Raw genomic sequence first — 27,719 nt, forward strand, 5'->3', positions numbered from 1 at the left:
ACATCCTAATATTCTATTTTATAAATGAAAAGCTGACAGACCCTTAACTGTAACGGCACCAGCAGGCCGAGCTGTAATGACTGTACATGTGCATAACATAAATTAGAACTTTACAGCATTGTTAAGGACTCCAGAATCTTAATTCTTGAAAGCCTACACTAGGTGGAGACAGTGATTCATGCAACGCTTGCAGGCAGTCTCTCTGGCCCCTGAAGAATTTATCTCTATTTAATATTTTCCCTTTTTCTCTTCGGTGTGAAAAAGGGTATTCTTGAACAATTAGGTGTTTTTAATAGAAACATCATATAAAACAAAATACCTCAGGCTTTGGAAAGACCTTCTTGAAAACACACACACATAAACACACCCTACAAGGCAGCTAATAAGGTTCAAAGGCAAATTTATTTAATTTAAAATAATGTTTGTATTAACCCTGCTTTTTCACTAAAGGTAAAATTCTAATTAGGGTACTTTATGAGTAGCTACACCCCATGGATAGAAGTATGACCAAAGTTAAAAATACCCTCGTGGATTTATCTGAGCCTAAAAGATAAAAAATCAGGATCATTCAACATTTCAATTGACATATACTTTCTCCTCAAAAACTAGGTCCAGGATTGATCATGTCAATTTCAGTCTGATTAATGGACACACAGTTCACCAAAATGCTCTATTCGATTAATCTCATAAAGGTAGGGAAACAAAAACACTTCAGATAATGCTTTTGGAGTCCAGTGCCTTTGATGGAACTTCAGTGTGTTGGCAGGCTATGAGAAATTCTGCAAGATTGTACAGAAAGGTATTATTTTACCTTCTTAGAAACCAATAGTAAAATAAAAACAAACCTAAATGTGTTGCATTTGAAGAGCAAACTGTCTTTTTCATATTCTATCAGGACACAATTATATCATTTCCAACAATGTAATAAACATACTAATAAAATATGATATAAGATATAATTTGGACCTGATAGAGTAAATAATAAATACTCTAGCAAATTCCGACTCAAATCAGCAGTGCCTAACAAACATGCATGTAAAAATTATCAGATTCATATCCCACAACTGTCAGGGAAGCTCTTTATCTCTTTGCTTTGCATGAAGACCTATTTATTTATTTAACTGGTCACTTTCAGTTTTTAAGGTCATCTAGCCACAGATTAGACCACTTAGAATTCATCCATAATTAATTTTAAATTGCATGGTTCCTCAGAAACAGCAAATAGCACATTATTCATATAGAATGCTAATATATTTCATACATTGATTTTGATAGAAAGCAGTTTGTAAGACTAGCTTTAAGTACCTCATATCTGAAAAAAAAAAGGATAGGAGAGAGAAATGGGTAGCTTATAAATAATAATATTAATAACAACAGCAGCTACCTACTTAGATGGAATTTAATAATACCCCAACAGATTGCCATGGATTTGAACTGTTTTAAAGCTTTGTGTGGTGTTAGTGCTCTAGACAGAGAACAAACCAGTACCATACATACAAGCTAATTATTTTAAATACTGCATAAAAGTTAAAAGAAACTTGGAACCATCAAATATAATTCTCTAGTCTTATACCAATACCACTGCATGAAATATTTTAAGCTGTATCTATTTTGCAATTTGTGCTGAATATTAAAGGTAAATTTAATAGTCTATATAAATATATTTTTAAGATTTAAATTTTAAATAACTTTACCCCCATCAAGCAAATTTTCCACATTAACATTACCCTGCTTTATTCCTGGAATATTTTGTACAAACTAATAAATATAGTTGGAATTTGTTCACCTGTCATATATTCTCATTTACCCTATCTCTTTACAATATTTTGATAACTAGCAAGGTACTTAAGACAAACTGGATTTAAATGGTAACGAGGGGCCACAAAAAACTTTATGATCACGTTTCCATCTTGCATAACTAGGAATGTCTAAGAATGAGAAATTGTTCTAAAATTACACTGAAAATACTAATTTCATAACAATTTCCATAATTTTATATTATATTCCTCTCAGATAAAGATCATTAATTAAGCTGAAGACAATTAATTAAGCCCTTTAACATAATCCAAAGTTATTTTTTTAAGATCACTAATGAAATATGGTGGAAACCTATAGTACATTAGTGGTAATTGCCAGCAATATGTATGTATTTAGTGTAGAAAAATAAATGGATATACAGATGGATATAAAGCCAAACGTGACATCTCTTGCAACTTTGCTTTTTAAAATAAGTCTTTGACCTGCTCTATTTTGTTTTGCTTTTCTAGTTGGTTGAGCTTCCTGGTTATTTAGATTCTAGATACATAGAAGTAATCTATATTCAGCACTAAAAACCTATCATTATCTCCCATACTCAGAGAGTTTCATACTTGTGTAAAAGCAAAGCTCTCTTTGCAACTACAGTAAAATCTCTATCAAGTGCAAGATTTGTAAACAAGTAAAAAAAAAAAAATCCATTCTTTTTTGAACAATACTTGCTTATAGTGGAGCCCCAAGTGATCTGTGCAATTCCTAAAATCTGTTTCACTTATCACATATCTGGGCCTGATAGGTTAGGTTTGGTATCTTAGCTCTTTGAGAGATAAGCTCTCTAAAGTTCTTGTATTGATTTTTTGTGCAAATAAGACAAATGAACAACTGTCTATTGAGTGCCTGCTCTTTCTCCCCAACTCTATGCTAGGCACTATAGGGAATCCAAAAGAGGTTAGAGGGCTTCTGCCTTCAGGAAAGGTGCTGCATTTTAATAAGAAGCAAAAATTATATATCAGGGTAAGTTTTTTGAAAACAATACAGGGATCCCTGGGTGGCGCAGCGGTTTGGCGCCTGCCTTTGGCCCCGGGCGCAATCCTGGAGACCCAAGATCGAATCCCACGTCGGGCTCCCTGCATGGAGCCTGCTTCTCCCTCTGCCTGTGTCTCTGCCTCTCTCTCTCTCTCTCTCTCTCTCTCTCTGTGACTATCATGAATAAATAAATAAAATCTTTAAAAAAAAACAATACAATATTTTTTAAAATGGCACTCTCAATAGAAGTACAACAGTACAGCTAATGAAAGTAAGTAAAATGAGATTTGTATAATTGAAAGAAACTTTTAAGGGGTAGGGAATCTTTAAAGGATGGTTGAATTTTATTTTTTTAAGATTTTATTTATTTATTTGGGAAAGGAAAGAGAGGGAGCAGGAGAGGAGCAGAGGGAGAGACAGAGAGAGAGGGAGAGAGAGGGAGAGAATCTCAAGCAGATTCCCACTGAGCATAAAGCCATAAAAGGGGCTTGATCTCACAACCCTGAGATCATGACCTGAGTCAAACTCAGGAGTGTTTGGGATAATGAAAAAGAAAACAAATGCCATTTCAAAAAATGTAGAAAGAATAGAATCTTTAGGTATCATATAATAACTGCAAAATACATGATTCTTTGAGTAAAAGCACAGAGTTCTAGCTAGAAGAGAGTGATTTATATCTATAGCCTTTCATTTCCCAGTCCTTGTTATGTCTAGCCAATTCTTTTGCTTAAAATATTTCACCATGTAAAGCTCTTGATTACTTCTATTCATCCATATCAGGAAGGAATCGTTATCTTCCAAATAATTCTCCTTTCCTTCAGTAGTAATCAGTTTTTGGATGGGCACATGGCTACCCAGCTAAAGACAAGATTTGTTTGCATTTCGGTATAGCCATGTAGCAAAGTTCTGGTCAAATGAGCTCAGTGGATATGCTGCGTACTGATCATCAGCTCCTGTTCTGTCCTATACTTCCTTTAATGTCCACCCGCTGGTTTATGCAATGGCAAACTTCTCTGATTTCTTTAAGAAATGCTCTTAGAGGCAGGGATGATAGCTCTTCAAAAATATTGGCATTAAAATGATGGACCTCAATTGCGTGATCTAAAGGTGATACAGTACAGCTTCCCAGGGAATCATGGGATGGACTTTAGTTATCATATATCACTACTCAGGATGAGTCCACAGAGATTATAGTCATGAGGAAGTGAGTGATAGCTTTCATAAGTAATTCCTCTTCAGAAATATTTTTCCAAACAGCTTTTAAGATCTACAGATGGTCTATTGTGAGTCACATTCTAGTTTGGCATCAAACAAAAATCCTGAAAAACAGAAGAGAAAAATGAAGAACCGGTAACTGAGAGGGAAAGAAGAAACAGTTAAGGATCCAAATGGAAAAGTCAAAAACAGTTTTCTAGAGAAATGAAATGATGAGATATGAGAGCACTGGTAAAAGAATAAATATCAATAGGAAGCTTACAAATGTAATTAAATAACAAGGATCTTTTGCCTAAAGTCAGTTTTGGGGAGCACCACCCAACACATTTTCACATTTATGCTGCTGGGTGCTAGAAATCCAGGAACTGACACATTTCTATCCCCGTAGAGTCTCAGTTTGGTGAGAGGATGGACTGATGGAATAAGTACCAGAGACACAAGTGACCAGGGTGATCAATCATGGGGTTTATACAAGGTACTACAAGGAACTAACCAGAGAGTCACTGAGTATTCTTGAAGGGTGTATAGTGTATGGAGTGGAAGAGGTCAGTGTGGAGGAAATAGGAAGTTGATTTCCCAGGACTCAGAGTCTGGCCTATAGGACATACTCTGCCCACTTACTAATGAATGAATGAACTAACTTGGATTATATTTAAAAATCTAGCTAGTTAATTCTAGGTTTCCAATTCTCCATATATTTATAGCCAAAATTCTTGTATTCTTAAATCTAAAGTGAGAGAATATAAATATTCAAGATTTCCCTTACATATAAGTAGAGTAAGAGATAATTTGCACAGTATGATTCAGCAGATAACAGATAATAGAATGGCCCCCTACTCAAAATTATCTCATGAGACTAGGTCCTGAAGTTCCATCATTACCATACAATCTCTTTATGCTCAAATGAGTATTTATTTAGTTGTTTGGTCAAGGCCTCAGTAAGATTTGCAAAACAAAGGTCAGTCCATTATAATTTGTGGTAGATTGAATAAAGATATTCATGTACTAATCCCTCAAACATGTATATGCTACTTTATATGCAAAAATATGATGGGATGCATGGGATGCCTGGGTGGCTCAGCGGTTGAGCATATGCCTTCAGCTCAGGGTGTGATCCCGGGCTTCAGGAATCCAGTCTCACATCGGGCTCCCTATGAGGAGCCTGCTTCTCCCTCTTTGTCTCTGCCTTTCTCTCTGTGTTTCTCATGAATAAATAAATAAAATCTTAAAAAAAAGAGAGAGATTGCAGATGTGATTAAGTGAAGGATTTTGAGATGGAGAGATTATCCTGAATTACTGGAGTGGGCCCTGAATGTAATCACCAGTGTTTTATAAGAGAAGGCAGAGAAAGATTTGGCCCTACAGAAGAGGAGAAGACAACATAACCATGGAGGAAGGAGAGATTAGAGTGATAAGGCCACAAACCAACAACGTCAGCAGTTACCAGGGCAAAGGATGGATTTTTCCCTTAGAGCCTGCAGAGTCCTTGGCCTTGTTAATACCTTGATTTCAACACAGTGATACTAATTTGGGACTTCTGGCTTCCAGGTTTGTGAGGGAAAAAGTTGCTTTATTTTTTATTTATTTATTTTTTTTGAAAAAGTTGCTTTAACCCAAGTTTGTGATAATTTGTTATAGCAGGCATAAGAAATTAATACATAATCTTCAAATAAGTTACAAATATCAATGCTAATTGTTCCTGTGTTTTAGAATAAGTTTGTGAGTATAAAAATAGAGGACATTTTATTATTTATATTTATATATCCCTCTCCAAAAATTGTCTTTTTTACCATACACCTTTTTTGGGATGGTTTTCACTCATTTCTTTTTATTAAAAAGTTATAAAATTATAATCAGACTACATATAAAATTTTATGTCCTGTATTTTTAAACTAACTTAAAACATTTGTATTACATTTTTCATTATCATCATGTTTTTCATATTTATCATTTTAGAAATGTATAAAAGTTCATCAAAAATATACCTTAGATTTCTTAACCAATTCCTTATTATTGAGTTTACAGGTTGTTATTTTTACAATTATACAATACACTGAAATGGATATATTCTGTCCATAAAGCTTTTTCTTCCTCAATATTTAAGATTTCTTCCTTTGACAAGGCATTTAGAAATCTAATTGCTAAGTCAAAGAACATCAACATTTAAAATTCCTGATGCATATTGACATATTGTTTTCTAAAGAAGTGGCATCAATTGGAATTCTTTTTTGTAAAATAAGTCATTATGCCAATATCTAGGGCTTAGGCCATAGTAATTAAAATTACTTAACTCTGGGGCACCTCGATGGCTCGGTTGAAAGAGCATGTGACTCTTGATCTTTGGGTTGTGAGCTTTAGCCCCATGTTGGGTGTAGAGATTACTATTTATTTTTATTTTTTTTAAAGATTTTATTTATTTATTCATGAGAGACACAGAGAGAGAGGCAGAGACAGGCAGAGGGAGAAGCAGGCTCCATGCAGAGAGCCCGATGTGGGACTCGAGCCCCGCACTCCAGGATCAGGCCCTGGGCTGAAGGCGGCACTAAATTGCTGAGCCACCCAGGCTGCCCGGTGTAGAGATTACTTAAATAAACAAACTTTATAAAATAAAATGAAATTTCTTAACTCCGATTCAGGAAGTAACAAAAAAAAAAAAGTTCTCTGATATAGAAGTATCTATATCAATTATAAGTATCTACCTACTTTGGCATGGATCTAAAGACTTAATGTGACCTCAGGACCGTCTGGATTCAGTACTTCTGTACGTTGAAACTTTTTTCTTTTAAAGATTTTATTTATTTATTCATGAGAGACAGAGAGAGAGAGAGAGACAGACAAAGACACAGGCAGGGGGAGAAGCAGGCCCCTCACAGGGAGCTCAATGTGGGACTCAATCCCTGGACCCCAGAATCACACCCTGAGCCCAAGGCAGATGCTCAACCACTTGAGCCACCCAGGCGTCCCTGTACATTGGACCTTTTTAACAAGATTCACTTAAGACATAACCAACAACTAACTACTTGGTTAATTTTCTATTCACTTCCTAAGCTGCAAAGTTTATGAGGACAAGGATCCTGACCACCTTGCACATGGCTGTGTCCTCAAAATCTGGCACAGTATCTCAGAATGGGAGACACTAAATAAAATTTCTTATAATAATAGAGGAGTAAAGGTTAGAGGGGACAGTTATCTAGTTTAGAGTTCAAAGGCTCTAAAATTAGAGTTCTTACCTCTATATTTAATGGTAATTAACTCCTTACGATCTTTTAAAAATACAAGCATAATCATCAAGCACCTACATTTAATATATGTACATAACTGTGCTAAATTTTGTGGAGATTTAAAGAGAAATAGCGTAATGTTTGACCTTCCTATCTGGATGGACAGGATATAAATGGTGAAATATGATTCCACACAGCTATGCTGTCCAATATAGTAGCCACTAATCACATGTGGCTCTTTAAACATAATTTGAATGAACTAACATTAAGTAAAATAAAAAAAAATGTATTCATCAGGCATACTAGCCACATTAGAAGTGCTCAATAGCACAACACTGCAATATAGCAGAAGATGTGAGAGGCAGATAGTTTGTCAGAAGTGGAGAGTAGAAGGATATCAATGAGGGACAGCCAGTTTGAACTGATTCCTATGGGACAGAACCGTTCATGACTTAAAGAAGAAAAGTAAAAGCTTTTTGTTGGAAATTTAAAGAATGATTTGAGAAGCAAGCAGATCAGGAAACTTTCTGGCCATATAAATGGCCTCAGTTGCCTAAACGTATTTAACCAACCACATGAAGTGGCAAATGTTTAAATGCTAAATCCTCAAATAAAATTGTATTACAGAACCCCTTTGGTCAATGCTAGATATAAACTCAACTGAAGACCCCTCTCTTTCTATCCCTCTTCCCCTTTCTTTCAGTTCTGCTACTGTGATTGCTGCAAGAACATTGGCATGGCCTCTGTTCTGGGATCAGGCCTCTTCTGGGATCCCACAAATCATTATGGAGAAGCATTTAACTTGTAAGCGCTTTAATGTTATGTTACTTTCCAAATTAAGCCATAATGAAAGCATTAAAGTCAGGTAGACATTCATTAGTAGGATTACCTGGCCCACCCAGATATACTCAAATAACATGGGAAGCTGCACAAATCTTGCATTTCTGCACTACCCTTTAGGTGTGATGAAAAACTGAGCTCATGACAAGGGAAGCTTCAGTGCATCTCACCAACTGCTTTTTAATGTTTTCTTTTCATCACTGACCAAGAGTGGATGGGGAACACATTCCCTTTCCAAGGTGGAGGTCCAGATGATTTCTACTCTTGAATCTGAGAGGAACATAGGGACTACTTTATCTAACTTCTCATTTCTCAGTGAAAGAAAGGAGGTCCCATAAGACTTATTCAGTTCATACAAGTCATAAGTCTTAAGAAGAGCTCATAGTAAACTCAGATTCCTACAGCTCTGTGAATCACACAATCCACGTGGGGGAAAAAATCCCTCTGGACATATTGAGCCTTGAATGCCCAGGAAGTAACCTGGTTTGTGCTATAATTTTAACAATTCAGTTCAAGTGTGGCTGCCAATAAGTTTGTTGAGTGAACTGTTAAAATCAGGATGTAAGATGGACTTACTTGTGTTCTATCACAGCAAAATTGAGAACTTCACTCTGACAGACAAGAAGCAATAGCAATTTCCCATTGTCTCTGAGTCTCTCTAAAGGGTCCTTGTATTTTCCTTCTAATGCAGGACTTTATACAAAGGAGACTCTGAGCAAATACACATGTGAACAATCATACATCTGCCATAGCATGATACTATAGGAAGCATAAAATTCTGTGTATAAGAAATGATGTCCATTTCTACTAGACATAAGGATTTGGTCTGTTTTGTTTGAGTGCAATCCAGTGCCTAGAACAGAATCTGGTACAGAGTCTACACTGAATAAACATTTGTAGAATGCAGCAAAAACTATAGTCTTGGGCAACCAAGGGCTTTGCCCTGGACCTCACTTTTTCTCTTTTCCTGCTTCACTCAGTGGGTAAGGAGTCCATGGAGCCAAGAGGAGGTGCCCGCCCACCTCGAGTCTCTGTGTCTCCTCCCCACTTCTAGCCCATTCTCTGAGACCTCAGGGTTCCCTGGCCAAACAGTCCCAAACTTGCTTCCAGGGATAGGAACAACCTCCTCCCTCATTCTATCTTGAGAGCAGATTGTTGGTGATGTGCAGTGACTAGTACTGAAAGTGTCCAAAGGATAGCTCTGTCTGGGTGGGACAAAGAATGGACATGTGCTTTTATCCCAATCCTGTACATTTTAGAAGAGAGTTGGTTGAATAAGTGAATGGACGTAGGGAGGGATAAATGAATGCAAACAGTGCCCTTACATGAGTCACTAAAATATATTAGGGAAAGAGAAAAGAATGGGGCACATGGACTTTCCCAAATGTTCTGAAAATGGCTAATTTTGTCAAGTTGGACAAGGACCTCTTTTATTGTTTTTAACGTCCATATCAACAGTAACAACATTGTCCAGGAAAAAATGGTGAATGTTCATGAGATACCTAATGTTGCCAAAGAAAGCTGTTCTTTAACTTTCAGTCTAAAAATGACACAAAATGTAGATTTTTAAAATGAAGTCCTTTAATGAAATGAAATCTCAAGATGTGTCACTTAAACTCAAAATAGGTTTAAGCTTCAACTATAAGAAGAAAATTATAAATTCACAAAAATAAAGCATTTTCTCTTGACAAGGCTCCACCTGGCACCAGACCTGGTACCTAGAGGTGCCCACCAGGCATTTGTCAGCAGAGCTGAGTGGATGAGAACAAGCATTTTGATGCCAGACCCCTGGGATTAAATCTTGGCTTCACCTCTGATTAGCTGGGTGACCTTGGGCATGTCACTCTTGGGATAACTAGATACCTACTTCAGGGAGTTGTTACAAAGATTAAACACATCATTATTTGTAAAAGAATAGTACGATGTCTGGCTCTTAGCACTCTGAAAGGGCTGACTTCCAATGTTAAATGTTATGCTATTATTAAATGACATTAAGCGATGTATGGTCCATATTGTTAGCTCTTCTTACTGTATACCAAATTATATTTAATCTTAAATTAAGTATTAAAAAAGACATGGTGTCTAAGTGTTGGTCGATTTAAATTTCCTGTTCTCTAAGCGATCTAGGAAGCAACTCTGGTAATAACAGTAGATTTCAACCATCTCAAAATATTTTTAGTGTGTTGCCACAATCGACTTTGGTTAATGTAACATTAATTCAATGGGAGTTTTTTAAGTCAGCAGGTGGAAAGGCTGTGTTTTAACTTTGCTTCCCTGGCTAATGAAGATGTGCTCAATGTTTCAATCATTTAAAATCTATGCTAAAGTTATAGAATAATAAGAAGGATCCTAACCTCCATCTGTACTAGAATGCGCATACAAACCACACACTGAGAACACCAAAGCAGCTGGAACATAGAAACCAAGGAGCAACAAAGATAAATGGATCATAGAAACTGTAAAGATGATAATATTAATGCCTTTTGTCTACCTTTTAGAGTGAATATGGCATCACTCATAATTGTTCTTATTTAAGAAAAGTTTAGGATTTTACTATTTTCCTTTAGCTAAACCTGAATTCTTAATCTTGAATATTCACATAAATTCCATGTGTGAAAACACATGCATATTAATGACACACTAAGAGTCCAAAGGATTTCTATTTGAGGGGGGCTCTCAGTTTCGGATTGTTTTCCTCGTTATTGCTATTGTTTTTCTTAAAGAATCTTTTGTTAAGAAGACACTTTGCAACTTCTTCAACAGTGACCTAAAGTTACACACCACTGAGCAAAAACCTTCAAATCTTAACATAATTTTAACGGGATATGCGAATTTATTATCAGAAATGTCAGTAACACAATGAAATTAATATACAATATCCACTAAACTTCATAACACTGCCTCCTTTTCACACAAATCAGACTGATATGAAAGATAAGCAGTTGTTTGAAAATTAATAGCAACATTCTTTTGTTTCATTTTATGCAGCTTTTAAGACCAAAGGAGCCTTAGGAATTAATTGTAGGCTTCTAATAAACACAATGATGTAATGACGTATTTAACATTACTGTTTTTTGTTTGATTCCAAATAAATTGTAGATTTTTTCTGGTGTGATACTAAAACAATTAGCATTTTGCAAGAAGGATAATTAATCTGCAATTTTTTCACATTAGATCATATATCTCTAAAGAGTGCCCACGGATTTGATAGTCTTCAGCTGCTGTGTATTTATTTTTCATTTTTTCTACTGATGTACCGCCCCATCAGTGCTGACATTTAAATGAGTGAGTATTCAACACAAATGTGATCATTTGTACAGCATCCAATGCGGCCCCATACTGAGATGATTGCTTCTGGGAGCCATCCACGGGTTCTCAAATAGGGGGAAAAAGCCAGGCAAAATTTTATCAATTTACATTTTTCTGTGATTAATTTTTATGCAAATAAGGGCCCGACCGTGCTCCCATCTCACCTGAATCATCCGGATCATCAAAGACAAATTGAGCATCACTTATTTAAAAAATAGGCTTTAAACTACTCTACAGCTGTGTTGGAAAATGCTAAGAGCGGGGCATGAACTTCTCTAATATAACAGGAATAGATAAGAAAATGCCTTTTATGTGCATTTTGTACACAATACCATAAACATGGAACTTAACAAAATCCTGCCCCCAAAAACAATTGCCTTAGCTTTGAATACCCTCTGGTCTTTATAAACATTCAGCAACAGGAATGACAGTGTGTGAAGCAACATTTCCCCAATTTCTGAATGAATAATCAGAAGTGTTTCCCATTAAGTGAAATATACTGACCAACATTCTACTGCTTCTGGATGAAAGTGTCTAATAAATAGAGTAAATATATAGGGGAAACAGAATGTAGCAGAATTAAATGACAAATTTGAGTTTGTGGCTTAGGGGGCTTACAACATTAGTATTCTGTTGCATAAAATTGACATACCACTTTTAGATCAAATCTATGCAATCTATTTCTAAATTCACCAAACTTCCACTAAAATAATAGAATTATTTAGCTTGCATTTTGAATCCACCAGAGATTATAAAAATAAAAAAATATAAAATATTGCATTTTTTCAAATGAGAATATTCTTCATATTTATGAACTATAAATAATGTTTTCCATGATATCTGGAATCAAGTTAACAGTGCAATTCATATAAATAAATTGTCACAGCTTACAAATGCCACCTCAGCAGTAACTAAGTTCAATTTGTTATGTTTTAGGAAAAGCTATATTTTCTCACATGGCGTCTTTTAAAAGTGTGCTTAGAGTTTTATATACATGACTCAGTTATCAAAATCTTCCCAGATGTCTCTTTCTCTCACTCATGAAAATAATCGTCAGAGCAGAAATAAATTGTTGACAATTCTGTGAGAATGGAAACAGACCACAGGGGGTAAAAATCTGGTTATCTGAATGGGCGATATAATCGAAGGTTCAGCTAAGCTAAGGGAATTTCAACATAAACAATGCTCTTATTTCCAAGAATGGATTCTCCTTTATATACAATAGTGGAGGAATGCCAATCCTTTCCTTACTGCTGTGAGAAAAGTGCCGGACAGGAACAAGATTAGAATCTTAAAAGCTGTCCTGGGGAGCTAAATTACTGTGCAGTGTACAGGTGAGGAGGTAAAAAGAGCAAAAATAAATGGAGTTTATTCCATGGTTTTTAGAGTTTATTTCATGAAGACAGAAATAAAGATATCTAAATCCATAGTTACAGTCACTCCATGTGAAACATCTCTGTGTGTGTGTGTGTGTGTGTGTGCATGTGTGTATTTGAGCTTGCGTTTGTATAAATTGTATGACTCGGCCTCCTCTCTCTTTCATCAATAAAAATATGCTGTTCAACACCATGTTCCACACACAAAAAAGATTCCTGTTTATATGCTCACTGTCTTCCTTCAAGAATAACCTGGGAAAAGGCAGGTGTTTCTCTCACACACAAAAAAATTCACTTATTTTAGCCTGGTGAGCAATTGTTGAGAAGTAGAATAAGCAGATTCATACCATTCTTGGTGCACACACACCCATCCATCTAGTCTCATCTTTGGGTAAGTCAGTTTGAACCAGCCAGCCATAATGTCATCGGCTGTGATTCAATCTGAAGTGGGAGCAATTCACATTGTTCATCACCTGGACATTTTGTATTCTCAAACAAAGGTGGGTATAAAGCAACTCTCAGTCCCCAAGGATTTACAAACTCTACCATGACTTTAAGCAGCAGCTGTTTGGTTGAAAGCAGGTCAGCTGGCAACCACACAGCTGTTTTTTTAAAGTCCAGGATAGTTGCCAGTGTAATGTGAAAACCAGCCTGTCTCTCACAGAAGTAAATTGGCACCTCCCAAATGACAGGGGAAACTGCTTCCACTTGTGTCAATTGAGTACATTTGGGGACAACGGGACAAGGAACTGGATAAGGAGAAAACCTTTAGAGATGACAACTCACAAACTTTGGGAAGAAATAACGTTGGTCCTAAAGGGAGTGGGAACCCAGGGCTCCTGGGGAACATCACACAGGGCCTCATGGCCTTACATTTAACCTTGGCCACGATCTTTTTCACGAAATCAGATGACCCCCTCCTTCTATCTGAACAGTCATTCCTTGATAATCGGCCCAAAGAAGAAGACACTGATTTCCTAATTTAAGTGAAGAGTGCAACTTCTGGATTCTGCTTTTTCAAACCTCAAGACTGTTCAGCACAGGGAATAAAATCACATCACATCTTGGCAATAATTGTGCATCTCTTAGACCTTAGCATAAGAGACTCTGGAAATTACAATTGAAAACTTCAGCATAATGTGTATCACATGCAAACACTTCTAATAGAATGCATTCTGGATTTGAAAATTAAAGTACCTGGAAATTACACCCATAATGATTATCTGCCTTTTTAATGATAAAAATGATAAGATAATCATTGTAAAACATTAATGTATATGAGTTTATTTTTTTCAATTTATGGAGTGCCTACTTCCACCAGGGTTTTTAAACTAATATATAATTTACATAGAGTACTGTACAAATCTTACATGTATAGTCCAATGACTTTTTACACATTAGACACCTGTGTAGAATTATGACCTCAAACAAGAGATAGAATATTTTCATTACTTCAGTTTACTCTCCCTAAAATTAGATGAGGTATTAATAAAGTGAAATGAAAAAAGTGAGGCTCAGATAAATTGAGAAACTTGCCAAAAGTGAGATAGGTGACAAGGCTAAGTCTCAAATTTATGATCATCTGATTCCAAAGCCCATATTCTTCTCATTAAGCCAAAGGGTTTCTATCAAAAGAAAGGCCAATGAGAATGTGGACACAAATTCCAAAATTAAATTATGCCAAATAATTTATTCAAAATTAATAGCAAGAATATTTTATGAAACAATTTATTAAAATTGACATTCTGATATATTCAACATTCAAAGGGATGCCATAATTTTGGGGAGGGAGGGAAATTAGTTATTATTAAGTCAAATATGGTTGAAAATTCAAATAGTGGATTAATAAACACAATAGAACTTTACTTCTCTATTATACATAAATCCAGAGATTGGTAGTGCAAGGCTGGTATAATAGTCATTCAATTATTAGAAACTTATAGTTTGCCCTTTTTTTCCCCTCCACTATTCTTATATCTTTTCTTGCTTGTGGCTATCTCATGGTCACAAAATGGTTGCTGCAACTTTTAGCCATCATGTCCATTCTCCAAGCAGCAAGAAGGAAAAATGGTAAGGGTAAAAGGGTAACTGCCTAATACCTTTGTTAGTATCTTTTACATAGGTTTCCCAAGGATTTAACCTAATGACTTCTACTTTTTATGTAATAAGCCATCTATATCTACAATGCAGACTGAGGTGTTTAGTATTTTGATTAGACCCATTTCCACCCCTGATAATTAAAGAAGAGGGAAGAATGGATGTTTTATAGACTATTAGCAGTTTCTTTTCCAGGAAAAGAGAAAAAATTTAATCCATTTGAGTTATTAGAGTAACACAAATCTATGAAACTCCAAATATATATAAGAATTATAGACAATTAGCAGTTTCTTTTCCAGGAAAAGAGAAAAAAAATAATCCATTTAAGTTATTAGAGTAACACAAATCTATGAAACTCCAAATATATATAAGAAGATAAACAGCTTTACTCATAACTAGAACTCATTGCACTGAAAAATGCCATCAAAGGGATGATATTTTCTGAAGTGACTAGTGAAAATAACTTATTATTTTAAAAAAGGGATATACATATATTTATATATTTAGAGAAAATCATAAATGATATATTAGGTCATTCAAAAAATATTTCTTGAGTGTCTTCAATGTCAAGAACTCTTTTAGGCACTTGGGATATAGTCATAACAACACAAACAAGTTGTACCAAGTTTACTGGTATTACAGAGCTTATAATTGACAAAGAAAGAAAGAAAGTCTGAAAATGGTGTTATGCAGAGAATTAAAATACATTAATATGACAGAGAGTAACTGTGTAACTAATTTATGTAGGGTTATCAGGGAAGACTTCTCTTAGGAGGCTACATCTAAGCAAAGATTTTAATGACAAGAAAGAAAGAGCCATGTGAAGACCACTAGGACCAGAGAAACAGCAGGTGCAAAAGCTCTAGATGGAAAAAAAAAAAAAAAAGATGAAAAAGAAAAGCTTAGTATGTTCCAGGAACAGAAGAAGAGCTAAGAGACTGGAACAGAGAAGGGTGAAAACAGTGGTAAGTTGTAGAAAAAGAGATCATAGAGGTGGGCAAGAGCCATACTCTTGGGTTGGAAAGCCAAGATGAGAAGTTTAGATTTTGGGGCACCTGGCAGGCTTGGTTAGTAGAGCATGTGACTCTTGATCTCAGGGTTGTGAGTTCAAGCCCTACAATGGGCATAGAGCTTACTTAAAAAAAAAATAAAAATAAAAATCAAGAAAAAAGAAGTTGAGATTTTATTCCAAATATGATGGAGATTTTTAAGGATTAGAACAAAATTAGGTGATTTTAATTTAAAAGCAACCACTCTGACTACTTACGGAGAATAGAGGTGGCAGGGAAGCAAAAATGGAAGCATAAAGACAGGAACCAACTGCTATAGAACGGATGATGGCAGTTTGTAGAAGAGTTTAGTGGAAATTAAAATAATGGACACCTCAGGATCATCAGCTGAACTTGAGGATGGATTGGGATGGGGGTAGTGAAAGAAAAAGAAAAGTGAAGAAATTATCAGGTGTTCAGTTTGAGACCATGAAAAGATAGAGATGACTGGAGCACAAATAAGTCTGGGAAAGGAAGGTAGGCATTCTGTTTGGAATATGTTCAGTTTGAGATTTCAGTTACATTTCCAAACAGAAATCTACAAGTCTCTAGAGGTTAAGACTGGAGCTATGGATTTGGGAATCACTGGAAACTTGATGGCATTTCAAGCCATGGAAGCTGATAAGATCGTCCACAGAGTGTAGAGGAAGAGGAGAAAAGCTCAGGGGACAAAGCCTTGGATACTTGATGTAGAGAGAACAACAAAAAAGTGGAGGTAGCAAAAGAGATTGAAAAGGAGTGTCTATTGAGGAAGGAGACACAAGAAGAAAATGTTTCACAAGCAGGCAGTAGTTAAATGTGTCAAACACTTTTAAAGATCAATATAGACACAAACAAATGACCATTGGAAAACCTATGTCACATAATGTAGAAAAAAGTAGTTTTTTTTCAATATTTAGTTTAGTATGAGTAAACCACTCCTCCAGAATCAAAACCATTCATATTCTTGAAGACCCAAGACAGTCCGAACAAACACAGATTACTCTCTCTATCGCAAGCTCAGTCTGATAGCTCTATCACTATCTTTGGGAATTTTGAAAAATGAAAACAAATCTGAGAATCTGATGTCCTCCTTAATCTCACTCTCCAATCCACAGAAATGCACCAACATCACATAAAAATAAAAATAAATACATTTAAAGTTCCTTTAGGTGGGATTGTTCTCTCTTCTACACATCAGAAACAAACATGTTTGTATTTTCTAGGTCTAAGACAGCACTACCAGGCATAATAAGTTATTTTTGCTCAAATATATCCAAAAATATATTCATAGAATCTTGGATAAAACATCCTCTTTAAATAACATAATATTACAATGCAGGGTATTTTTCACACCCCTGTCTAGGAAGACATTTTTTTTTAGCAAGTGTCATGAGATGCCAAAAATAAAACCAATTTGTGTGATTATACTTATAAAATGATGTGCTAGAAACCTCTCAGGCTCCCAAAGGTGGTGTAATAAGGGGGAAATAGTGATTAAAGGAAGATATCTGTGTTTGGAGAACTGGGGAATGAAGGGCTGTGTGCATGCATGCCTGAGCCCAAAATACTTGAAATATGAAGTTGAAGGCTAATGTATAATCTACTTTAGCCAGCCCAAAAATCTGCCAAGAAAGAAACTGTCCACATGAAGGAGATGCTTCCTCAAGAGATGTTGCAAAAACACAAGGTATCACTGGTGTGGCTTTAGAAGCTAAGTGACAAAGGGCAAACCCAGAGCTGAGGTGTCAACTACAGCAGAACTTATGGATGCAGTTGTATATGTGTATGCAATGTAAAATACCTTAGATGCCTTAAGAGAGATACAAGTAAAATTATTTATTCCTGTAAGATCTCATTTAAATGTATGCTCTTCAAGGAGCATAACCCAATGTCATCACGGTGTAGACTGAAGGGGTCACAGCACTTTTTGGCATCTTGAGGTATTTGTATTGTTGAGGTACACTACAAGATGTTCCCAGGAACAATGAACCCATGTTGGCATGGAATCACCTGTAGTACAGATAAGACCCTTCTTTATGGCAGGTAGGCCCCTAATGAGGAAGTTATATAGCCAAAGAATATGAGAGACAAGAGGACTATCCGTAAATACATATGTGAAACATTGTGGAGATGCTCAGGAATAACCAGGGAGATGTAAGGAGGAAGAGCAAGAAGGGCTAAGGTCCTCCAATTAGGCAAGTAAGGCTATTAGCCAAGAAACATGGCCATTTGTGGCATGACTTTATTTGTACCTTAGGCTAATGAGGCCTAAAAACATTTGGGTTCTGCTAATAATAAAGCACATGTGCTTTTATAATACAATTCTATGTTTATTTTCTTCTTATTAACTGTATTAAGCTATTTACACAGTGGAATTGTATTTAAAGAGTTATTTAGTAAAGACTTGCCACAAATAGACAGTTTCACTAACGCTAATCACAGAAGTGCAGTGAAGCAAACTTATGCTCGAGCAAGTAACATGGGTGAGAACTTCCCATTCTTGCGACATTTTCCAGGCCAATAGACTTGAAATTATGCCATTCCAAAATAATTCTGGGGTGGGAAGCTTCCTAGGATAATACAACCACATTTAAGTGAGCGTTGCAAAGAGAAGCTGATGTGAGAAAGCTGTAATATTGCTGGCATAAAAATAGGTGCTGCCAGGGAGTGAGGCAGTTGACAAACGGGCTTGCTGAGGGAGGGCTAAGGGACATCCCTAGTAACCACGAGGAGGCTGGCCTGAAGCAGCAGGTGCTCAGCTCTAATAAAAGCCCAGGACCTCCAGAGCAGACAGGAAGGAGTGGCATGAGAAGGCTGCCTTAGGGAGGAGGGAGACAAGACACCTGAAGTTGAACACAGCTATGGAAGGGGACCAAGACAGAGACAAAGGGATACAATGCAGGGTCACCTGGTTTGGGTGGACATTCCCAATAAGCAGAATGTTAAGACTCGATTTCTAAAGATTTAACTGCATTGGTGGTGAAAATCAGTAAGGGTCTTAAGTAACATGAAGGAAAAATCAGTGGCAGCTGAGTCAGAACGAGTGAAGAAGGAAGCTGTACTTATCCAGGGCCTGCCATGCACCCCTGAGGCCACCAGGCTCTGCTGTCATTCTCAACCCAACCAAAGCAAGTGTAAGAACCTGCACTCGGGATCTCTTCCTCTTTCTCCTGATTTCCCTTGTCTTCTCCAGCTTAAAATGGTGCTCTGGAGGGATCTGGCATGTAAAACATCAGACAAGGCTTATTAAGGAAAGATTCACCAATACACATACAAGCAAATGTTTTCTAAATAGGAGGAGCCGTAAGTAATATTCTCTCAGATATTTGTGGTAAGCATATTAGAAAAAGAGAAAAACAGTTTTTTAATAATGTTTTTTGGGAAAAATTAAACTTAATGAATATGGAGGATAAGGATAAAATATGAAGAAGGAAAACCATGTACTTTATCTACATATTAATTATTCATTCAAGAAGCATTATGGAGCACCTACTATATGCTATATGCTACTGGATATTGTTGAGAAAACACCAACGAAAGGGATCTGCTCCCTGCCTTACCTTCCTGGGAAAGAAATAGTACACAAATAAATAAAGTTCAATATAAATTGTTCTCTCTTAAGGTATCTTAAGAAAGACATTAAATAAAATTATACTTACATTTATAAGATCCTATTTGAACATATGTTAACTGTAAAATGCCAAACATTAAGCCATTTAAAAAGGGCTTTTTCTTTTAATCAAAAAAGTAATCATATGTTAAACTTATGTTCCTGAAATCTACTTTCAAGAGAACAAAGCCCTAAAATGGTGATCATCTGGCTGACAGTTAACCCCCAATGGTGAATAAGTAATGATTGAAGAGAAACCAAGACAGGCTACTTAGCAAGGTAAAGTCCCACCAACTGAGCAGAAGATCTGACCTCCAAATAATCCTTTAAACCCAAACTTGGTGAAGCAATTGTACCAAAGATGGATGCCAATCTAACTTCTCAGAATCAAGGTGTTCAAGGCAGGACTCCAAAGAAGGCTGCAGTGAACTCTGGAAAAGAAATTGCCTTTGAAGGATGTGGAGAAAAAGAAAGCCTCATGCACTATTGATGGGAATGTAAATTGGTACAGCCACTGTGGAAAACTAGAAGTTCCTCAAAAAAAAATCAAAAATAGAAATACCATATGATCCAATAATTCCACTGCTGGGTATTTAAAAAAGAAAATAAGAAAATGAAAACACTAATTCAAAAAGATGTATGTACCCCTATGTTGCAGCATTATCTACAACAGCTAAGATATGGATGCAATCCAAGTGTCAATCCATAGATGAATGGATAAAGAAGATGTGTACAACCCTCTCACACTCACATATACACCCAGTGGAATATTACACAGCCTTATAAAAGGATGAAATCTTGCCCATCCAACAATATGGATGGTCCTAGAGGGTACTATGCTAGGTAAGATAGCTCAAACCAAGAAAGACAAATGCCATATGATTTAACTCATATGTGGAATCTGCAAAAACAATTGAATAAGCAAACAAAAGAAGAATCAGACGTATAAATATAGGGAACAAACTGATGATGGCCAGGGGTAAAGGGCTGGAGACATGGGCAAAATGGGTGAAGGAAAAGTGAGAGGCCAAAGGCTCCTAGTTAGGAATGAGTAAGTCATGGGAATAAAAGACACAGCAGAAGAAACACACTCAATGATATTATAATAGTGCCACACAGTGACAGATGATAGCTACACTTGTGGTGGCCACAGCATAATGTATTGAGAAGTTGACTATGTTGTACACCTGAAAATAATGTAACACTGTGTGTCAACTATGCTAAGAAAAAAAAAAAAGAAATTGACTCCTAAGTATTACCTAGTTATAACTAATACCACTGCAATCTGGCTTTTGCTCCCATCACCATGGTGATTTGCTGAATCACACCTTCAGCAGACCTCAGAGAGTGGGCCTCCAGCTTTGTGTTTCTCAGTAACATCATGGCTTCTCTATGGAGGGCCTCTTATGGAGAGCCATGAGCATACTGAGAAACACAAAGCTGAAGGAAGGCTGAAATTTTAAATCATAAGTAAGACCAAAAAAAAAAAAAACCCACAAAAAATTCAAAGGCTAGATGTCTGGTTCTAAGTATTTTGCAAGACAGTGTATACTGTTTTGGGGGAAGTTACTAACTCCTAATTGTCAATATTAATCTTGACAAAATAAAATAAAAATTGCTCTTATGAATTCTGAGTATTGAATTTCATCCCACAGTATAATGCACAGCTCATGGCGAACTCATTCCAGTTGGCATATTTGGTAACAGATTCTAAAGTCAACTAAATTAATTTTGATTTTCAGTCTCAGATTAAGTTTAGCTTTCCTCAATACTAACTAAGCTTTATTTAGTGAAAAATTAAAATTCCATGTAAAAGTTATAAAAATTACTTTTCCAATTTTTTAGTATATGTGCTGCTGAAGTGAGCACTAAAAATTACTTTCCAAAATATATCAAAATCTACCAAACATTTCAAAAAGAAATAATACCAATGCTATACACTCTTGTTCAGAAAATGGAAGAGAAGATAATACTTCCTAGCTTATTTTATGAGGCCAGCATTATCCCACTACCAAACCCAGAGAAAAATCTGTTCACAATAGAAAGTTACAGACCAATATTCCCATTGACATGGATGCAGAAAATCCTCAACAAGTTATGACCAAATCAAATCTATCAATTAAAAAAAAAGGATAAAACAACACACAGCAAAGTGAGAGTCCTCTCAGGAATTCAATACTGGTTCACCATATGAAAATCAATCATGTAATTTGTCATATTAACTAACTAAATAAGAAAAATCAATGATATACAGGAAGTCATTCAACAAAATTCAAAATACCTTCATGATAAAAATTCACAGCTAAATTAGGAATAGAATAAAACTTCTTCACCTTAATAAGGGTATCTACAAATAAGCCTACAGCTAACAACATATTCAAGATGATTAGAGACCAAATATTTCCCTCTAAAATCAAGAATAAGGGAAAGATGTCATTTCTTACTATTCCTTTTCAATGTAATACCTGAACTCTCAGCCAGAGTGCTAAGAGAGGGAAAAAGAAGAAATGAAAGACACATAGATTGAAAAGGAAGAATAAAACAGTCCCAAATCACAATATTATTACACCAAAGAATCTACAACAAAGTTCTTAGAACTAGCAGGAGAGTTTAACAATGTTGTAGGAAATACAAATCAAAACCACAATGAGGTATTGCTTTATCCCAGTTAGAATGGCTAAAACTAGCAAGATAGGAAACAACAAATGTTGGTACGAATGTGGAGAAAGGGGGAACCTTCTTCCACTGTTGGTGGGAATGCAAGCTGGTACAGCCACTCTGGAAAACAGTATGGAGGTTTCTCAAGAAGTTAAAAATAGAGCTACACTATGACTTAGCAAGTGCACTACTGGGTATTTACCTCAAAGATACAGATGTAGTGAAAGGAAGGGGCACCTATGACCTCAATGTTCATAGCAATAATGTCCACAATAACCAAACTGTGGAACTGTGGAAAGAGCCAAGATGCCCTTTGGCAGATGAATGGATAAAGAAGATGTGAGATTATATATATATATATATATATATATATATATATATATATATAATCTCACATGATATATATATATATATCATGGAATATTATAACTCAGCTGTCAGAAAAGATGAATACTTACCATTCACATCGGTGTGGATGGAACTGTAGGGTACTATGCTAAGTGAAATAAGTCAATCAGAGAAAGACAATTGTCATATGGTTTGGCTCATATGCAGAACATAAGAAATAGTGCAAGGAACAATAAGGGAAGGAGGGGAAACTGAATGGAAAAAAATCAGAGAGGAAGATAAACCATGGGAGACTCTTAACTCTGGGAAACAAACTGAGGGTTGCTGAAGGGGAGGGGAGTGAGGGGACGGGGTAACTGGGTGATGGGCATTAAGGATGACATGTGATGTGATAAGCACTGGGTGTTATATACAACTGATAAAAAATCATTGAAAATGACATCTGAAATTAATGATGTAGTATATGTTGGCAATTGAATTTAAATTTAAAAAATTAAAAGTAAAATAAGGAAAAAACAATGTTATACAACAAAGATCAATATATGAAAGTCAATCACATTCCTATATACCAGAAATGAACAATTCGGATTTGAATAAAAAATAACACATTTTTTTAAGCAATTGTACAATTGCTTGCTTTTTAGCAATTATACAAAATATTAATATAAATACTTAGGTATAAATATTTTACATATGTTTGTAGGATTTATATACTGAAAGTTATAAAACACTGATGAAGAAAATCAAATATATGAATAAATGGAGGGATACACCATATTCATGAATCAGAAAACAAGAATGTTAAGATGTTAAATGTCAATTTTTCTGATTTGATCTACAGTTTCAAAGGAATGCCAATAAAAATCTCAAACTTTTTTGCAGATTTTGACAAACTCATTCTAAAATTTCTATGGGCAAAAAAAATTTCCATGGAAAGCAAAAGAACTAGAACGGCCAGACAATTCTGAAAAAGAACAATGCTAGATGATGCACACTACCCAATTTAAAATCCTACTAGAAAAAAAAATCCTACTAGAGAGCTATGTAATCAACATAGTATATTATTAATGAAAGAATAGAAATATCAACTAATGCACAGAATAGAGAACAGAAATATATTGACACATATACAGCTAACTGAGTTTTGACAAGTAAAAGGCAATTCAATGGAGGGGGGATAGTGTTTTCAATAAATAATACTGGAACAAATGGACATCTATATGAAATAAAACAAAACTTTTAAATACCTCATACATTATATAATAACTCAAAATGGATCATAGACCAAAGGTGAAATGAAAAACTCTTAAAATATCTAGAAAAAAATAGGAATTGGTCATGAGCTTTTTAGATACATCACCAAAGACACAATCTATAAAAAAAAAAAAAACTTATAAATTAGGTGTTATATTTTTAAACTTTTGTTTTGTGAAAACACTGTTAAGACCATGAGCAGAGAAGACACAAACTGGAAGAAAATATTTGTAAATCACATATCTGATAATTCTTGTACCCAGAATATATAAAGAAATCTTAGAACTCAACAATAAGAAAAGAAACAACCCAATCCTTTCAAAGACAAGTGATCTGAAGAGACATTTCACCAAAAGAAGACATCTAAATGTCAGAGAAGCATAGGAAAAGAGGAGTAACAGCATTAGTCATCAAGAATATGCAAATTAAAATCCCAATGAGATATTAATACACACCTATTCACATGGCAAACAAAACAAAATAAAAACAAACAAACAAAAATTCTGCAAAGTGCTGTTGAGGATTCAGAGCAACAGGAACATTTATGTTTTATGGGAATGCAACATAGTAGCCACTTTGGAAAACAGTTAGGCAGACATTTATAAATACACACTTTCCATATGACCCGGCAATCACACTACTAGGTATTTTCTCAAGTGAACTGAAAATACATGTTTATAAAATGTGCATGGAAAGTGTTTATAGCAGTTTCATTCACAATCACCAAAAACTGGAAAAAAAAACAATATGTCTTTCAACAGGTGAATATATAAACTGTAGTATATCCATACAATGGAAAGTTATGCAGCAATACAAAGGGATAAAATGTTGATACACACAGCAATATGGATGTGCATTTTGGTAAATGAAAAGAGCTAAATCTAAATAAAACACTACATATTCTATAATTCCATTCATATGACATTATGGAAAAGGCAAAGATATAGGGACAGAAATGTTATCAGTAGTTGCCTAAGAATGGGGTTGAACGAAGGTATTGATTACAAAGGTGACATGCAAAAGAATATTTTAGAATGATCAAACCGTTTGTTATAATTTGTATGAAACCATAAAAGCCCCCAAATAGCCATAGAAATCTTGAGAAAGAAGGACAAAGTTGGAGGTGTCATAATCCCAGATTTTAAAATATAACAAAGCTGTGTAATCAAAACAGTATGGTACTGGCACAAAAATAGACACACAGATAAATGGAACAAAATAGCCCAGGAACAAACCCAGGCTTATATGGCCAATTAATCCATGACAAAAGCAGTAAGAATATATAACAGGGAAAAGACAGTCTCATCAACAAATGGTGCTGGGAAAACTGGACGCTACATGCAAAAGAATGGAACCGGACTACTTTCTTACACTTTCATGCACAAAAGTACTCAAAATGTATTAAGACCTAAATGTGAGACCTGAAACCATAAAACTCCTAGAAGAAAACACAGGCAGTAATTTCTTTGACATCAGCCATAAAAACCCTCTTCTAGATATGTCTCCTCAAGCAAGATAAATAAAAGTAAAAATAAACTATTGCGATTACACCAAAATAAAATCTTTTTCACAGTGAAGATCAACCCAAAGAATGGGAGAAGATATTTGCAAATGCTATTTCTGATAAGGGCTTAATATCCAAAATATATAAAGAACTTAATCCAATTAAAACCAAGCAGAAGACCTTAACCAATATTTTTCCAAAGAAGACAAAATGATCAAAACAGGCTGTGATCCCGGGGTCCTGGTATCGAGTCCCACATCAAGCTCCCCACAGGGAACCTGCTTCTCCCTCTGCCTATGTCTCTGCTTCTCTCTGTGTGACTCTCATGAATAAATAAATAAAATCTTTAAGAAAAAACCCTGTATGGTAATAATTAATTACTTGATTAATTCATTAAAATGTGACATATATTTATGTAATATGGAAGTGATAACTCATGTCACATAATATTGGAAAGATTAAATAAAGTCAAATATGCAAAAAATAAAAACTGTTCTTTGTGATACTGGGGTGGTGAGTATATGACTATGCATTTGTCAAAACCCATCTGTACACCAGAAATAGTGACTTTCACTGTTTTTAAATTAAAACACAAAACATACAGAAACCAAGTAAAATTGTGAGACAATTAGGATGGAATGCAGATTGTGGTAAATAAATCTGACTGTATTACAAATGTATAGTACAACCTCACTGAAGGGGTGAGGAAGAAAGGAGTTGGCTTAACTAACTAAAAAACAAGTGTTTTGTCTTGATATTAAAATGCTAAAAAAAGAATTACACGCAAACATTGCACTCTAGTTTTTAAATTTGTTTCTTATAGTAGTGAAGTTCAGCAATTCTGACACTATGTTACATATATATTAAATTTGAACAAATAGTAAAATATATTATATGTGATGGTGATAGAAGTCATGTTTCCCAATGTCAAAGAAAAAAGTTTCAAATAGCCTTATTTATGACCAAGATGGGAATATCAGAATGAACTCTCTAATGCTGGGTTGGAATCAAACATGTCAGTATGAACTCATGTTTTTTTGTTTGTTTGTTTTTTTACCATATACACAGACAGAAAAATAAACATAAATCCATGTGTTAACAAAGATAATATATATATGCATGTATTTCCTAGATCTGCCCATCAAGAAGGCCTAGAAAAAAATATACTCTAACAGCAACAAGCACACTTAGTACCTAGATCTTAATTTCTAAACATCTTTCTACAGTGAAAGAAATCAGGACTTCTTGGGAAAATGGCTGGTTCTATGATCGAGACAGGGAACACATGAGATGATCCTGTAACATCTTATACTGTCAGAAAATAAAAAAAGAGTTAAAAATAAAGGGAATGTATGTCAAAGGACATAGGAACTAACCTAAAAAAGCTCCCACTGGCTAAAACGAACAAATTGAACCAAGTCAAACAAATAATGGATTATCACCCAAAGAATAAAATAAATACCCATAAGCCCATATGAATAGAATTAATCGATTGAATAAATAAGTAATAGTGAGAGAGAATGGACTGATCTCTCCTTCCAAAAGAATTCCAATTCATAATGTAGAAAAAATGAGGGGAATATAAAATCACCATTAGAACATCATAGCAATAGTTGCAGCAGGCAAACTCCACTGATAAACACTAAATTAATGAGCAAAACCTAGGAGAAACTGAATATTTGCATAGCCTCAAAACATCTTCCCTCAAATATTTGTTAATTATTGTGGTGTCTTAACCATATCTGCAGATTTTTTTAATGTTCCTTCTTGCAAGAGGAGTTTAATTCCCTTCCCCATGTATGGGCTCAAGTATTTACTTCTAATAAATAGAGTATAGGAAGAGAAAAATAGTAACTTTTTAGTGGAGAAAGCGAATAGATATCATCTTAACCAGGTTATCAAGGTTAACATCACCAATACAATATAATATTGATATTATGCATACCCTGATCTAAAGCAACATAAAGGGCAATGACTCCTGTGATATTGTTACCCAAAATTCATAACATCAGCTTAATCATAATAAAACTTCACACAAAAACCAACTGAGGAACATTCTACAAAATACTTGACCACTATTCAGAAGGGTCAAGGTTGTGAAAGAAAAATAAATATTTTGAGAAACTCGGGAGATAAGATATAACTGCCAAGGCAACTTGGTATTCTGAATTGATCCAGGAATAGAAAAAAAAATCAGTGAGAAAACTAGAGAAACCTGAACAACCTATAGTTAAGACTATTTTTTTTTGAGTTTTGAAAATATTTATTACAAGAAGATTCCCTTTCCCATATTAAAAGGAAAGCATATTACTAGAAATATTCAGAGGATGGAAACTAGGTTAAACTAATTCCCAAGTCCTCATCAAATAAAGTTATCAATAAAGGAAAAGATAGTTTGGAACTTAAAATTAGGGAGGCCTATACATAATTTAGATGGGGAAAGAGAAAAACAGAACATGAGAATGATCATTTACA

The 27,719-nt window shown here is 35.1% G+C and overlaps 1 protein-coding gene across 25 annotated transcripts in view; it reads right to left on the reverse strand.

Moving 5' to 3' along the window:
* DCDC1 (doublecortin domain containing 1) overlaps positions 1-27,719 on the reverse strand; it is a 483,101-nt gene that overhangs the window by 122,900 nt on the left and 332,482 nt on the right. The window lies entirely within an intron of this gene.

This window comes from Canis aureus, chromosome 21, assembly GCF_053574225.1.
Source record: "Canis aureus isolate CA01 chromosome 21, VMU_Caureus_v.1.0, whole genome shotgun sequence".
Classification (NCBI taxonomy): domain Eukaryota; kingdom Metazoa; phylum Chordata; class Mammalia; order Carnivora; family Canidae; genus Canis; species Canis aureus.